The following is a 15,787-nucleotide window of genomic DNA, read 5'->3' as shown; positions in this document are numbered from 1 at the left end:
AAACCTTTCCAAACGTGTGACCCTGGGGAGAAGTTACCCTGTCAGATGATGAGTAGGAAGTCAAGCAAGAAAGGAGTACGTACTGAGGGCGCGTTCTCTGCAAGGTCCTGTGGAAAATGCAGTCTAGCCTAAGAAGTAGCTATTGGCCATAGGAGACATGCACCTAACTTAAGAGTGCTGAGGTTTCCACACTTGAAAAAGGACAGTCGATACTGAAAGGCGGGTAAGTCACCGCACAGAAGTGGCCTCAGCAGTCACGACTGTCGGAATGCGGAGCACAGAGAGGCTGGTTATCATGTGGTGGTTTGTTCTAGGAAGATGAGGAGCGCGTACTGGCTGCTTGGAACCTGGAAGGATCAAGCATTTCCACAGGAGGAAGGGGAGGAAAGAGGATCTCCCGTAAGTGAGTAGGCACTAGGGATGAGTGGGCTAAAAACTTTGAAGGTGGTAGATTGGTGTATATGGGGAATCAAACACATGTGGCTGTTATTGACAAGGTCGTTTAATTGGATTCTGCACTTATTGCCTGATAGAAATTCTTAACTCATTACTGATGGGTCCTGTTTTGCAGAAACTAGTGCTTATGGCCAGCAATTTGTTATGTAGGTGAGTACTGAAACGTTTCTGGTCAGTAACATTCAGGTAACAAAAGATGTATTAAGACGTCTGTCATCAGTGATGGATTAAGCATGGGGCAGAAGTGAAACAAGTTTCAGCATACTAGAGATCTGACCTCCACAATTATTCTAGGAAAGTTGCATTTTATTCACATAGATTGTCTTAATCTGTCCTTGCTTGGTGCCCCTACCCCATGATGATTTGGTACTTTCTCCTTTAGGGTCACAGGGACAGGAAGAAACACATATATCCATAAAGCAAAGTCTTCTCCTAGCATAAGCTGTAACAAGCACCCTGACAAGGTGGGTGTGGTGTGGGTACGAAACACAGCTTCTGTAATTCTAGAACCTACCCCAGGCACTCTTTAGAGATCCAGTCTCATCCAACATGGTACCTGCAGAGAGGATTTTAAAATACCTGAATGCAGGGGAAAGTCTCCTTGTTCATCCTGCTTTGAAAATGTGCTACTCACGCTGGCGAGGAGATCAGTCAAGATTTTTACTCCTGATGAAAACTTCATTTCTTCTACAAATTCTCTTCTTGACAACACAAGGGCCCTGGAGGCCCAAATGTGAGGACCTGCCATGTGTTTATCTGGGCAACTGGGGAAACGTGCTGCCTGGCGCTCGTCCTCCTGCTGTTGGGGTGGGGCTTTGTCATAAGCTAGCCCTCCTTGAGTTGACTGTAGCTTTTCCTTCCGGTCATAATGCCGTGAAGCAAATTGTTTTTGCCGCTCTTCTGAAATTCTGTTCTGAAAAGCCTTATGGTGATGTTGTGCAGGACTCACCATCATGGAAAGGTCAAGTCACTGGTGGTTTGTTTGTGTGTTTAATAGTCTCGAAGACAGAACTTTAAATATCTGGCCAATTTATTTGAGAGTTGAGGAAGTGTTTTTGTTTCCCTGAGCGATTCTGGGATTTCACAGGCAGTTCTTTGTGCTTTGGAGGGCAGTCTGAATGTGGTAGGCAAGGTGGCATCAGCATATTTTAAGTATTGTTCTACAGCTTAGTCTGTATGCATGCTCAGTTGCTCAGTCATGTCCAACTCTTTGAGACCCCGTGGACTGTACCCCACCAGGCTCCTCCGTCCATGGAATTTCCCAGGCAAGAATGCTGGAGTGGGTTGCCATGCCCTCCTCCAGGGGATTGTCCCGACCCAGGAATCGAACTTAGTACAGGTCCATAATCCCATGCAGTTCAAAGATCCAAAAAGCCCTGGAAAGAAAACGTCGTTGTAGGTTTGTAGGAAACTCATTTGGTGGCAAAACCTGACCTCTGTGGACTTGAGAGTATTTCTGGTTTTATGTAAAACACATAATACAAGTATTTATACAGATCTGGCTATGGGTCCTGCCCCTAGACCCCCACTGGGGATGTTATGCAGTAACTGGAATAGTCAGGACCATCTAACATGAGAAAGAAAGTCAGAGTTCTGGAACACATTTGGCCTCTAGGGTTTCCAGTAAAGGATGCCTTGTTTCCTGAAGCTGCCATAGTGAAGTGCCACAAACAGGGTGGCTTAAAATGTAGAAATGTGTTGTCTCAGTTCTGGAGGCTGAAGATCTGAAATCAGAGCCACGCTGTCCCCAAGGTCTAGAGAGAACTTCCTCGAGTTTCTCTCCTCTGGTGTTGGAGGCGGTCCTTGTTCGCATCCTTCCGCTAACATGGCCATTGGCTCCCTTGCGTCCTTATTCTGGTTGTGCGCGTCTGCCCGGGTTTTCCCCGCTTCTGAGAGTACGGTCAGAGTGGATTAGAGTCCAACCCCACGAGCTCCTCTTCACTTGACTATCTCTATAAGACCCCTTTTTCTAATCAGGTCACATTCGAGGCTGTGGGATTAGGATCTCACTCCATTTTGAGGGGACCCAGTGGAGCCCGTAAGCCAGGGGATGGTTTCATCGCTGCATTCTTGCTGCATTCAGGCCAGTGCCAGTTTCAAGACCGTGGCCTCCCGACTCTCCCGGTGGCCCGGCAGCTGCTTCGCTGAGTGGCTGGCACCTGAGGGGCCCCCTCTTGAGATGGTGCCACGCCTCGTGTTCGCCCCCTCTGCAGCAGGAATGCCGCTCAGAGAAGTCTTGCGCGGAAGAAGAAAGAGTATTACAGTGAAAACTGAACTGGACTCGGGGTCCGCCCCCGAGGTACCTCTGGTACCACTGTCACTCCCACCCCTGAGAAGTCTAGAACGTTCCCACACACGTTAAAGGAAGGATTGTAGGAAAGTCTAGGACACTGCTTGGCACGTGGTGAACACTTGGGTGAGAGCGCAGCACTTCTGTGCGCAGGGGCTGGTGAGCTGTCCTTGGATTCCTTCTTCTCTCCACCACGTGCCCTGCCTGCCCAGGAAGGCTGGCCCCTGTCCGCACAGCTCCTGTTCACTCATCTGCATGGCAGCTCCTTCTTGGAGACCTTTGTGGCTGAGCACCCAGCACCGGGGGTCTCAGCAGTGTCTGTCTCTGATGTCCAGGGGTCCCGAGACCCTCCCGGCACGCAGAGCAGACATCAAACACGGTCTGTGCTCTGAGAACCCAGAGCTCTTCCACAGTTAATTAAAAGTATCTTTTTCTTCCTGTGTAGTTAATAAAGGCTGAATTCCCTGAGTAGTCGCCTGCCTTAGAATTTGCCCTCTTTTCTAGTTCCATGCACCTCCATGTTGGGTCCACTTTGTCATCGAGTTCAAAGTCCTTCTGCTGGACCAGCGTTGCTTCTTTGCATCCTGAGGGCACAGGTGAGGTGAATCGAGGGATGGACTTTGGAGTCAGAGTGGTGACTTGAGTCTTTTCCTGTCCTTCGTGATTTAATGTGATTCAGTGTCTGCTTACCTGTTGTTTTAGGCTACTGACCTTATAAATTGGGAGAGTGGAGGGAGATAGTTTATTTTTAAAAAATAGAATTAAGAGCAGTTATGAATGTATCATTTGTGTGTGTGTGTGTGTGTGGTGCTGCTGCACGTGGGGTCTAATTCCCTGACCAGGGATCCAAGCTGAGCCCTCTGCATTGGAAGCTCAGAGTCTTCACCCCTGGACTGCCAGGAATGTCCCAGGAATGTATCTTTGCCAGAAGTTTGAGTTGGTTTGACTTTTAAACGAGTGGGTGTCACTGTCCAGCAGACTCAGAGCCAACTGATGGGTCACGTCTCCGAATGTGTCCCCTTTGCCTCCGTTCCTTTATTTGTAAAAGCATTTATTTGTTTACTGTTAGCTGTGCTGGGTCTCCGACGCTGCACACGGGCTTTCTCTGGTTGTGGTGAGTGGGGCCGCTCTCTAGTCACAGAGCGCAGGCTTCTCAGTGCAGGGGTTTCTTTTGTTGCAGGGCACGGGCTTGGGGGTGAAGTCGCGGGCTTCAGTAGTTGCAGCTGGAAGGCTCTAGGTGAGAGCTCAGTAGTTGTGGCACTTGGGCTTAGTTGCCCCGAGGCATGTAGGATCCTCCCGGAGCAGGAATCGAACCCATGTCCCCTGCATTGGCAGGCGGATTCCCAGCCACTGGGCCGCAAGGGAGGTCCACCCTGTTTCCTTTAGAACTGGGCCCCCGATGGCCTCTTATAATTGCAGGGTACTTGCAGCTGTCCTCTTATCACACGGTGGTGGTTCTTAAAAATGGACAAAAACTGACCTGCCTTTACTCAGCTCCCACGCCCACCCCTCACGTCGAACAGAACAAAACAACGTGGAGCTGACTGTAAATTGTAATTACAGGTCGGCCTTGTAAGTTGCCCTTCCTATGACCCCAGGAAGCGTGGGCAGTGTCCAGTGGCCAGGGGAAGCCCAGCAGGACAGGCAGAGCCCTTGATACCCAGTTGAGAGGAAGCTGTCCATCCCCTCCACCCATCCTCTCAGCAGTGAAGGCCTGGAGACGGACAGAGGTACTGAGTTCAATGCACTGCTTGTGCTGGGTCCTGGAGAAAGAAAGACAAGGCAGGATCTCCGTGGCTCCCAAACTGGGGTGCCAGCTGAGCAGGTTGTTAGAAATGCAGGTTATCAGGTCCTGCCTCAGATCTGCATCAGAAACTGTGGGCTTGGGCCCAGCCCACCAGGCAGCCCTGACGCATGCACGTGGTGAGAACCTCCTCGCAGGAATTCCTCGCGTCGGCAGGCCTGCTACAGGCAGCCCAGCCACTGCGGCGGTGCTGCGCGCTGGAATCCACACGTCTGCACCGCAGCGGAGGCCTTGTCTGAGGGCACGTACAGCGGGGAGGGTATGTGGAGGTATTCCAGATCGTTCTGGTTAATCATTACTGTGGGCAAATACCACCAGCATGCAGGTCCTGCCAAGTGAGCAGAGGCGTGAATCCGCCTTCCGCGGGTCCCTGGCAAAAGGTGAGCGGGAGACTCCCTTAAGAAGGGGCAGGAGGCACTTAGGAGGAGTATTTGAATGTTTCCATGATACAGATTTGTGGTTACCAAAAGGTGGGCTGTGGAGGGATGGATTGGAAGTTGGGGATTAACAGAGGCAAACTGTTGCATGTTTTATAACTGAATCCCTTTGCCGTACACCAGAAATTAAAACAACATTATAAGGCAACTATCGTTGTTGTTGTTTAGCTGCTAAGCTGTGTCTGACTCTTTGGGACCCCATGGACTATAACCCAGGCTCCTCTGTCCATGGGATTTCCCAGGCAAGAAGACTGGAGTGGGTTGCCATGCCTCCAGGGACAGAATCCGCATCTCCTGCATGGGCAGGCGACTTCTTTACTTCTGAGCCACCAGGAAAGGCCTAAAATGATACTTGAATTTTAAAAAATGTTTCCATGATAAATCTCAGCAACCTCCTCATTTGTCATAGGATTCACATTCTTTGCGACACAAGACTTCTTATGTGGTAGTTCTCCCTGTGCCCCACATGGACTGCCTTCTCTGGCCTGGACAGTCACCAGGTTGAGCACATTTCCTTTCTCTTTCTGCCAGAGTATAGAGCACATGCTGCTGATGCTGTCCTCAGATGCTCAGTCATGTCCAGCTCTTTGCGACCCCATGGACTGTAGCCTGCCAGGCTCCTCTGTCCCTGGCATTCTCCAGGCAAGAACACTGGAGTGGGTTGCCATGCCCTCCTCTAGGGGATCTTCCCGACCCAGGGATCAAACCCGCGTCTCTTAAGTTTCCTGCATTGGCAGGTGGATTCTTTACCGCTGGCGCCACTTGGGAAGCCCAACATACGGCTTAAATAGTAGAATCGGACCCTGGTTTTCAAAGATCTTCTTTGGGGAAGATTGAGCATTTAGGTCCCACAGTTCTTTAGGACCCATAGGGCTCCTTAGATTCAAACCTTCTAGTCCAGGATTCTCTTGTGGGCAGGGGGTGAGGCTCTCCTCTCTGATGGTGACGTGGGAGAGTCCTGTATAGTGAACTCTTCCTTGAGATTCACTTCTGCTTCTGTTACTGACACGTTTGCCCCATCTGTAGAGTTCCTGCCTGAACAACCTCTTGGAATGCCTGTCCCCTTCACTTCTGCAAGTTTATTACCTTTGGTGCTAAACACTTCGCATGAATATTTTCCAGCTGATAACACTTCTCTAGGCAGGAATTAATTCTGTGGAGCATTTGGTAAGGGAATTTACAACTGTATTAGGCATAACTTGGTCTTTGAAAACTTACAGCTTTAGGGTTATGTTAATTATTCCAGTTACATAAGTAAGTAGGATACCTACATAAATATTTAACATCAGTGAAAGCTGAAAATGAAATATGAATTTAGTTGTATGGTAAATTTGAAAGCAGGCGTATATTATGCTGATTCTGTATTGTCCTGTGAATATATTTATTTCCCACTGGACATTTTTCTGGGACCTTTTTCAATGAATTAAATACACACAAATAATTTATTGACAAAGACCAAATGCTCTTTTAAGTAACAGTAATACGACTTCTTTTATTGTGTGTGTGTTTAAAATCACTTTTTTTTTTTTTTTTAACAAATATCTGCTCATGAAACAGTGTCTGTGGGGTTGTGATAGGAGATAATGAGGAAATGATTCATGTATAGATTTGTGTTCAACCAGAGCCTTTAAGGGCTATTTAAAGTTTATATAAAGTGGACTTGAGTTGTCTCTGTTTGTGGTCTGAATACATGGACCTATTGGTTATAGTTTTTACATATTACTGTGGTTATAGCTTCCGTGGTCCTTGAGGTAAGGGTCTTAGAGGTCCAGCTACTACTTTATGCTGGACTAGTTGTGGGAAGGTAACAAACATGACTATTCATATAAAGGTTGAAGAAAGTGATTAAAAGTACCTCTGAACTGTCATATGGCAGTTTGAAACTAATGGCATATGTAATTATACTATTTGAAATAGTGATCTCATTTAGCCAAAGATTTCCATGATGTCTGTAATGTTTATTGCATATTAAGAGACAGGACTACTATATGCCATGAGCAAATGATTCAAAGTGGTTTTAACTTTGTTGTACCATTTCTAATCTGAGAAATCCACATTGAAAACATCTCTTCATGGATTACTCCTTTTGGCCATTCACTCATGTTAGGCAGTGAAACCCTCCACACTCTGTAAGCACTCAGGTTGTTGAATAGTTGCCGTTTATGCACTTACGGTTTGAGGATGTGCATGTGCTGTGACGCATTTCTGAACTACATTTTCAGAAGATGTGCTTTTGTGCAGACTCTTCTAATCAGTTTGGAAAATGGGTCATTTCTCTTATAAATGCATGATTTGAATTGCTCCCCACCACCCACCCACCAAATGTTCATGGGGGAGAACACTTTGGGGCCTTTGGCAGAGTGCATTTTTAAAACCCCCTAAAGGGATGATAAAGGCGACGCTGAATGTTGACATGGTAACGAAACATCACCTCAGTGGCCCCGCAAGTGGACCCTGTTACAGTGGCGATGAAGCATAGATTTCCCCCACAGGACACATAACAGGGACGCTGAGGAAGGGCGTTTGTTTTTGCTCCACTTGGTGTTTGTACGTCTTTCTTTAACGGCTCTTGGAGATGTCTCCACTCTGTTACTTGGAAAGGAAGGCGATTGTTCACTTAGAGATTGATGTTAAAGTTGGAAGTACTTTCCACCTGTCCCTACTATATTGACACAAGTATGACATGTGTCCCTCGAGTTTTCTGGTTGCTGCCATTTTGGGGGGGACCACTCGCAATGAGAATTCACTGTGGGGGTGAGGTGGGAGCGGCTGGCCATTGGGACTGGCTGTATCACCTGGCTGCCTCACCATTCCAGTCTAAATAGTGGCCATCCCCATCATGTGCAGTATAGAGAGATATGAAAGGAAGAAAATAAAATCACTCACGGTCTTGCAAATGCAGTGATGAACACTGTTTTATAGTTTTGCCAGGCGAGTGTTTGCTCCTCGGCTCTTGTCTTATCAAACCAAGGATTTGGAGTGACGGACACTAAAGCCCCCTCAGTGGGTCACAGCTCTTGCGTCTTGGACAGACCATGTTATAGCTCTCAGGTCTCAAACAGACCATGTTATAGCTCTTAGGCAAATCAGTGTTACAGCTCTATTTTATTTAGAAGACAGCAGGCCAGTCCATCTTCGAAGCGTGAGGGCACGTCGATCCAAAGACGCGAAGAGAAGAGCACCCCAGCGCTTTGGCTCCTCTTTGTATATGTTGTTTTCTCCCCCCTGGGCCTGTCCTATGCAATTGGGCTTAGGAAGGAGTGCTGTTCTACCTGAAGTCCTCACTCCGGTCCTTGGACCTTCCTTTGACCTTCCTCCGTTCTATTTTCACGGGTTTTCCCTTCCTTGTCTTTTAGCCACCGCCATTTTGGACTCCTTTTCCCTATTCTAACTACCTAACAGTTTGATATGTTTATAATGCAGTAAGTGTGTTTGCTTTTACAGTTTAATTTTATTTGCTAATGTAGGTTGATTATATTTTTAAATTTTTCTCTGTAAACAGAGTGCAGGCAACTACATCAAGTCCTTCATCAATCCCCTTGTAAGGGCTCCATGGCATTTCACGTGTGCACACATGTATGAGGACATCATCTTTTCTGCATCCATGAAATGGGGATTGCTAACATCCTGCTTTGTCGTTGTTGTTCAGTGTCTAAGTGGTGTCTGACTCTCTGAGCACCATGGACTGCAGCACGCCAGGCTGCCCTGTCCTTCACTGCCCCCCCGAGTTTGCTCAGATTCATGTCCACTGAGTCAGTGATGATATCTAATCGTCTCACCCTCTACTGTCCCCTTCTTTTGCCTTCAGTTCTTCCCGGCGTCAGGGCCTTTTCCTACAAGTCAACTCTTTGCATCAGGTGGCCAAAGTATTGCAGCTTCAGCATCAATGCTTCCAATGGATATTCAGGTTTGGTCTCCTCTAGGATGGACTAGTTTGATCTTCTTGCAGTCCAAAGGACTCTCAAGAGTCTTCTCCAACACCACAGTTCAAAAGCATCAATTCTCTAGTGCTCAGCCTTCGATATGGTCCAATTCTCAAATCTATACGTGACTACTGGAAAAACCATAGCTTTGACTAGACTGACCTTTGTTGGCAAAGTGATGCTTCTGCATTTTAATACACTGTCTAGGTTGGTCATAGCTTTCCTTCTAAGGAGCAAGAGCCTTTTAATTTCATGACTGCTCACCAGGTCGTTCTGAGGACTCAAGATGATGCATACATAATGGACCAAGCACAGTGCTATGCAGTCAGAAAGCACTTAATAAATAATACTGCAGGTTACTGTGTTCATAATTGTCCCTGGATTTCAGATCACCTGAGAACAGTCATAAAAATTTATGACTTTTTTGAATTCTTAATATATCTATGTAGCCAACTTTCATAAAGCTGACCTCTGCGTTATATGCATTCACTCTTGTCTGACATAGGTTTCTCTGGAGCCTTAGGTAGGTAGCCTCCTTGAGGGCAGATTCTATATCTATTTACCTCCCCCCCCCCCCCCATTTCTTTGACCTTCCCCCTTGGTGTCCACCACAGTCCTTTGTGCATGATGGACACTCTATTTGAGGAATTAATTACTGAACAATTTCTGATGAGGGAGCAGTTTCTGGGTTCCCTTTTCCCTTAGGACTTTGTGAGTTGCTATCTCTCTTCGCTCTATTAAACTATTACTAGCATAAAAGAAAAGTGTTTTCGTAATCTCTGATGATTGCGCATGTATGGGAAAAGCACATAAGAGAAAATGCTGGAGATAAAGGCACGTCACAGCCGTCACTTTCTCTGATGGCTGTCTGAATATGAATGAATGATGTTTATACTACTGAGTGATATTTATACTACCAGAAGATAAGAATACACTGGTTTTAATTAAAATTGTTTAAAAAAGCAAGCTCTTTTAGCTTAAATATTTTCATGAGTTGGTGCGTATCTACATAGATATAAACAGAACTGTGTATATATGTGTCAGAGATAAACTGTTCACTTACAGTACTCCCATCTCCCCACCCCACCCCACCCCCCATGGGTCCCCGGGATCCAGGGTTGGGACACCGAGTAACCTTGTTTCAGATGGCAAGGGATGAGGACAGGGTTCATCCTGACCAGCCATTTCAAGCCTTGGGTGAGGGGGAAGGTGCTGGGGTGAGGTAAACCACCAACTGCTCCAGACAACAAAGTCATTCCTGAGATATCCAAAAGTGTGTTTTCCAGCAGCTTCACAGAATATGCCTAAACTGTAGTTTGTTTTTTTTTTTTAAGTCGAAATATAGTTGATATACAATGTTATGTTAGCTTCTGGTGTAAGGTGATTCAGTTATATGCATACATACATTCTTTTTCATATTCTTCTACATTATGGTTTATCACAGAACATTGAATATAGTTCACTGGGCTATCCAGCGGTGGTGGTGGTGGTTTTGTCAATAAGTCGTGTCCGACTCCTACGACCCCATGGAATGTAACCTGCCAGGCTCCTCTGTCCATGGAATTTCCCAGGCAAGAATACTGGAATGGGTTGCCATTTCCTTCTCCAGGGGATCTTCCCAACCCAGGGAGCCATCCCACATCTCCTGCGTTACAAACAGATTCTTTACCACTGAGCCACCAGGGAAGCCATGCTATGCAAGAGGCCCTTGTTTATCCATTCTATGTACAATGATTTGCATCTGCTAATTTATCCCTCCTCTACCCCCCTTCCCCTTTGTTAACCGTGTTTGTTTTTTATGTCTATGGGTCTGTTTCTGGTTTGCTAATAAGTTCACTTGTGTCATATTTTAGATTCCACATATAAATGATATCACATGGTATCTGTCTTTCTCCTTCTGACTTCACTTAGTGTGATAACCTCTGAGTTCATCCATGGCGCTGCAAGTGGCCTTGGCTCATTCTTTTTGTCTGAGCAGTATTCCATTGTGTGTATGCACTGCATCTTCTTTATCCTTTCATCTGTTGCTGGACATTTGCATTGTTTCTGTAACTTGACTATTGTAAATAGTGTTGCTATGAACATTGCAGTACATAGCTCTTTTCAAATTGTAGTTTGTTTTTTTTTTTAATATATTCCCAGGAGTAGGGTTGCGGGATCAATATGGCAACTCTATTTTTAGTTTTCTGAGGAACCTCCTCCGAAGTGGCTGCACCAGTTTGCATTCCCACCAACAGAGTGGGCTGGCTGCCTTTTCTCTGTACCCTCTCCAGCTCTTGTTATTTGTAGACTTTTTGATGATGGCCATTCTGACTGGTGTGAGGTAATATCTCATTGTAGTTTTGATTTGCATTTCTCTAATAATTAGTGATGCTGAGCATCTTTTCATGTGCCTATTGGTCATCTGTATGTCTTCTTTGGAGAAATGTCTATTTAGATCTTCTGCTCACTTTTTGTTTGTTGTTTTTTTTATCATTGAGTTGTATGAGCTGTTTGTATATTTTGGAAATTAAGCCCTTGTCAGTCACATCATTTGCAAATATTTTCTCCCAGTCCTTAGGTTGTTTTGTTTATGGTTTCCTTTGCTGTGCAAAAGTGTGTAAGTTTGATTAGGTTCCATATGTTTGTTTTTGTTTCTGTTGGGAAACTGACCCAAGAAAATATTGCTACGATTTATGTCAGAGAATGTTTTGCCTATGTGCTCTTCTAGGCTTTTACGGTGTCACATCTTTAAGTCATTTTGAGTGTATTTTTGTGTGTGGGTGTGAGGGTGAGTTCTAACTTCATTAATTTACATGCGACTGTCCAGCTTTCCCAGTACTGCTTGCAAAGAGACTGTCTTTTCCCCATAGCATATTCTTTCTTCCTTCGGTGAAGATTGATTGCCCAAAGGTGTGTGGGTTTATTTCTGGGCTCTCTGTTCTACTCCAGTGATCCACATGTCTGTTTTTGTGCCAGTACCATGCTGTTTTGATTACTGTGGCTTTCAAGTCTGGGAGGATTGTGCCTCCACCTAAGCTATAATACAAAGTTCTAATGCCTCTTGAGCTCCCTTGGACAAAACTAAAAATGCATTTGTCTGTAGTAGACCCATTCCTTTCTGGCATTTGTTGAAAGGTCATACATATTTAAGAGCAGCTTACTGTCAGTGTTGGTGACAAGTGACGTATTTCAGAGTGTAATTCATGCCTTTCAGTAAATGTCAAGGGTTGGAAGGTATGTGCATATTTCTTTCAAAAATCTTCAGCAGTCACCCATTTAAGGCAATTTTCTGGGTATGGAAAAGCATCTGAAGCTCTTTGAGGTTTTTATTAAGGTGTAGGCTAACCCTGAAATTACAAGGTTTTGTGCCTTGCTGAAGAGTATATTATAGTTGAAGCACATATGTAACTATTATTGTTATTTTCATAATTTTTGTACTTATCAAAGTAGTACTTGCTCACAGTAGAAAATCTAGAAAAAATAAAAACCACAAAGAAGAAAATAAGCATAATTCATGACGTTGTCATCTAGAGAGAACGACTAACTTTAGCTCCATTTTTCTCAATTACTTTTGCATATATATAGAATTAGTCACAGTTTTAGACCGTGCTTATTCCTTAATGTTATACTATGATTATTTTTTTCCCAATGAAAAATATTCTTTGAAGTGACGATTTACTGGTTTATAATATTCTAGCAGATGATTACACCATAATTTATTTAATCACTTCTTTCTTGGACTGGAAAGTTGCTTCTAATTTTTTCTTACATATGATGCTGTAATGAGTATCTTTTGCAGATAAATATTTGCCTACATCTCTGATTATTTCTTTGGGATTAATCCTTAGAAATAGATTTGTTGAGTCAAAGGCACCAATTCTTTGAATGTTTGATACCTCCTGCCATGTTGCTTTCTTGAAAAACTTGTGATAATTTCTTTGCAGTAGTAGAGTATTAAAATGTCTGCCCCTTTTTAGAAAGTGTTAGCTTTTTTGCATCCGTGACCACTTGTTAGATGAAAACTTCCATTTTGATATTATCACCTATATTCATGTGCTTTGTTATCTCACAGTTTCTAGCTAACTTTTTTCCTTATTGGTTTGTGAGTGTCTTGCATTATTTCTTTATTACAGATACTGGTAACTCATGTAACACTGACTATGATAGTAAAAGTGGAAAGGTATGCTGAAACCTTCAGCAAAAAAGGTTTTCCAATGAAATTTTCTCTGGGTTAGCCAAACTTTAGTGTATCATACATCAGGTAGTCAAAATAAATTTGACCTACAGTGTTATGTAACATGCTACGTTAGACTCAGCTCTCTGCTCACAGGGAACAAAGACGGGATGTTTTTACAGGCTGTCCCGGCAGCATGTTAAGCAACTTCATTTTATGGGAAAGAATGATTGCTTCCTTCAGGTGATGGTGGCGTGCTCCCACAGGAGGCATGGTTGAAAAACGAAGACCGTTCTCACTTCTCGTAATAGCCCAGCCTCTTGGAAAGAGAGGTTTCTAGCTGGTGGACACGGCAGTTCTGTTCCGGCTTGTTGGCGCAGTCTGAACCTAACCCCCGGAGCACTTGCCCTCCTCTCGGCTTCCCCACTCCCCCCATTCTCCTGCCTCCTTGAAAAGAGTACGTCGGTCTCATCAAAGACCAGTCTGCGAAAAATGAGCAAGTAATGGATGCAACAGGACTCGCCTTTCCACTGTGCGGTTTATCATAGAGCACTTGGGTGACTCAGATGGAGGGGGGTCACCCCTTTAGTGACACAGCAGGCCTAACTGTCCTTGTTCAGTGTGGCCCGGGAGGTTGAGCAATGGGGAAACCCAGCAAGTCTTATTTCCACCTCTCCCTGAGAAATGACCTCCTCTGTGCTGTTTTTGCTTAGTGGCGATGAAGGCAGAATGAGACCCGTCTCTGAATTCTTGGAGTCCTGGTTAAGATCAGAGCAGGCCTGCAGCCCTACAGTCTTTATATTAGAAGTGTCGCGTGCCAGAGTCCTTGGCGCACTGTGTCCCAGCCACTGCTTCTGCGCCCTATTCAGACGGGCCTGGGACACTGTCTTCTGTTTGTGATGCCTGTGTCCTTATCTGGAATACAGCATGGCCTCAGTTACTTTATTATTGTTGTTTATTCGAGAAGCCATGTCCGACTCTGTTACAACCCCATGGACTGTATAGCCCACCAGTCTCCTCTCTCCATGGGTTTTCTCAGGCAAGAATACTGGAGTGGGTTGCCATTTCCTTCTCCAGGGGATCTTCACGCCCCAGGGATCGAACCCGCATCTCCTGCATTGCAGGCGGATTCTTCACTGCTGAGCCACCAGGGAAACCCTACTCAGTTAATACTGGGATGCTGTTTGAATCCTAGTTTGGTTCAGCCCGTAAAAGCGTCTACCCGCAATGCGGGAGACCTGGGTTCAATCCCTGGGTCAGGAAGATCCCCTGGAGAAGGAAATGGCAACCCACTCCAGTATTCTTGCCTGGAAAATCCCATGGATGGAGGAGCCTGGTGGGCTATAGTCCATGGGGTCGCAAAGAGTCGGACACGACTGAACGACTTCACTATCAGTTTGTCTCCTTGGAAGGACTGAAAAGAAAGAATGTAATACCTCAGTAGCTTCAGTACGCAGCAGAGAAAAGAAAGAATGTAATACCTCAGTAGCTTCAGTACGCAGCAGAGAAAACAGAAGGTTTGCCAAAAAGAATGTCTCCTCTAATCCACAAAGCACTGAGCTTCTTAGAGAGGAATGTTAATGCCATCCCCGAGCTGCACTGCACACCAGCCACTAGGATAGTAACTGGTTGTCAAGAGTAAATTGCAATGAGCTTTGTTGTAAATAAGATGACCAGTTTGCTCATCTCCACCAGATCCCTTTAGGGCTTCCACAAGCGTGAATCACGAGGAAGCACGGAATACTTAAGGTGCTGTGTTTGGCTGGCCCCCAATTTATACTATGAGGTAATCAGTGTCAGGTCAGATCCTCCATCACCTCAGGAGCAGGGGACTTGGAAGGAGCAACGGAGAACCTCAAAAGTCTTGAAAGAGGGAAAAACAGAATTACAGTTTTAGCTGTCATTTATGGGGCACTTATACTGCGTGTTTGGTGCTGAAGTGGGCACTAATATTAATACATAATATTCTCTGATCCTTACAGTGATAAACTCTGAGTTAGGAATTGTCATTCCCATTTCCTTGACAAACCACCTGAAGTTAAGAGTGGTTAAGTGACTGTCTGAAGGTCGCTTGGAGAGTTGGTGAAGTTGAGACTGGAGATTCAGTGGAGATGGTCACGGGCACTGATGAAGAAGCACCCCATGGTCGTTTTGTCTACTTCCCCCCCGTGCCCTTCCAGATTTTTTTTTTTATTTTACTAATTATAAAAAAGTATTATGTATTAATGGTTAATAACAGCAGTGAAAATCCTCAGTATATAGGAAGTAACATGAGAAAACCAGAACCCTCTACCCATACAGCTATGCCCTATATCTATTCCCCATAAGAGAAGGTGCAGACACGGTTCTTTATGTGTCTTTCCTAGACCTTCTGGTGTTCTTGGCGGGGCGGGAGGGAAGCCTCAAGCATAACCTACCATCAGCATTGGGATTTGGCTGACCTTTCGTAGTGAAGGTGCGGAGACAGTGAAGGTCAGATAAGTGCCCGTCAGAGGGCAGTGGGTTCTTCTGGAACTGCCGCCTTTATCAAGGGGCTTCTGTGGATCAGTGTGAAAAAGTCTCTGGGAGCTGGAGTCTTCCTCCCCCCCCTCCCGCAGAGCATCACCTTCAGATGAAGGTCATTGGAGGTGAAGACAGCGAGCAAGCATTGGAAAAGAAGCTGGTGACGAGGCTTACTGTTCCTCAGCCTGGCTCCAGGCACACCCACACTGTGTGTCTTTT

General features: G+C 45.3%; 1 protein-coding gene across 5 annotated transcripts in view; it reads left to right on the top strand.

Moving 5' to 3' along the window:
* The window catches only part of NEDD4L (NEDD4 like E3 ubiquitin protein ligase), a 363,454-nt gene that overhangs the window by 186,068 nt on the left and 161,599 nt on the right, over positions 1-15,787 (top strand). Inside the window, exon 1 of one of the 5 annotated variants that reach the window (XM_070452460.1) lies at positions 315-403. The exons of the other annotated variants lie outside the window; for them this stretch is intronic. The gene's annotated coding sequence lies outside the window, so the exon portion shown is untranslated. Of the gene's footprint in view, positions 1-314; positions 404-15,787 lie in introns of those variants that run through there. 5 annotated transcript variants of the gene reach the window in all.

This window comes from Odocoileus virginianus, chromosome 22 (assembly GCF_023699985.2).
Source record: "Odocoileus virginianus isolate 20LAN1187 ecotype Illinois chromosome 22, Ovbor_1.2, whole genome shotgun sequence".
NCBI classification, from domain to species: Eukaryota; Metazoa; Chordata; class Mammalia; order Artiodactyla; family Cervidae; genus Odocoileus; species Odocoileus virginianus.
The sequence above is the reverse complement of the archived record's forward strand: the minus strand, read 5'-3'. Positions and strand labels throughout refer to the sequence as shown.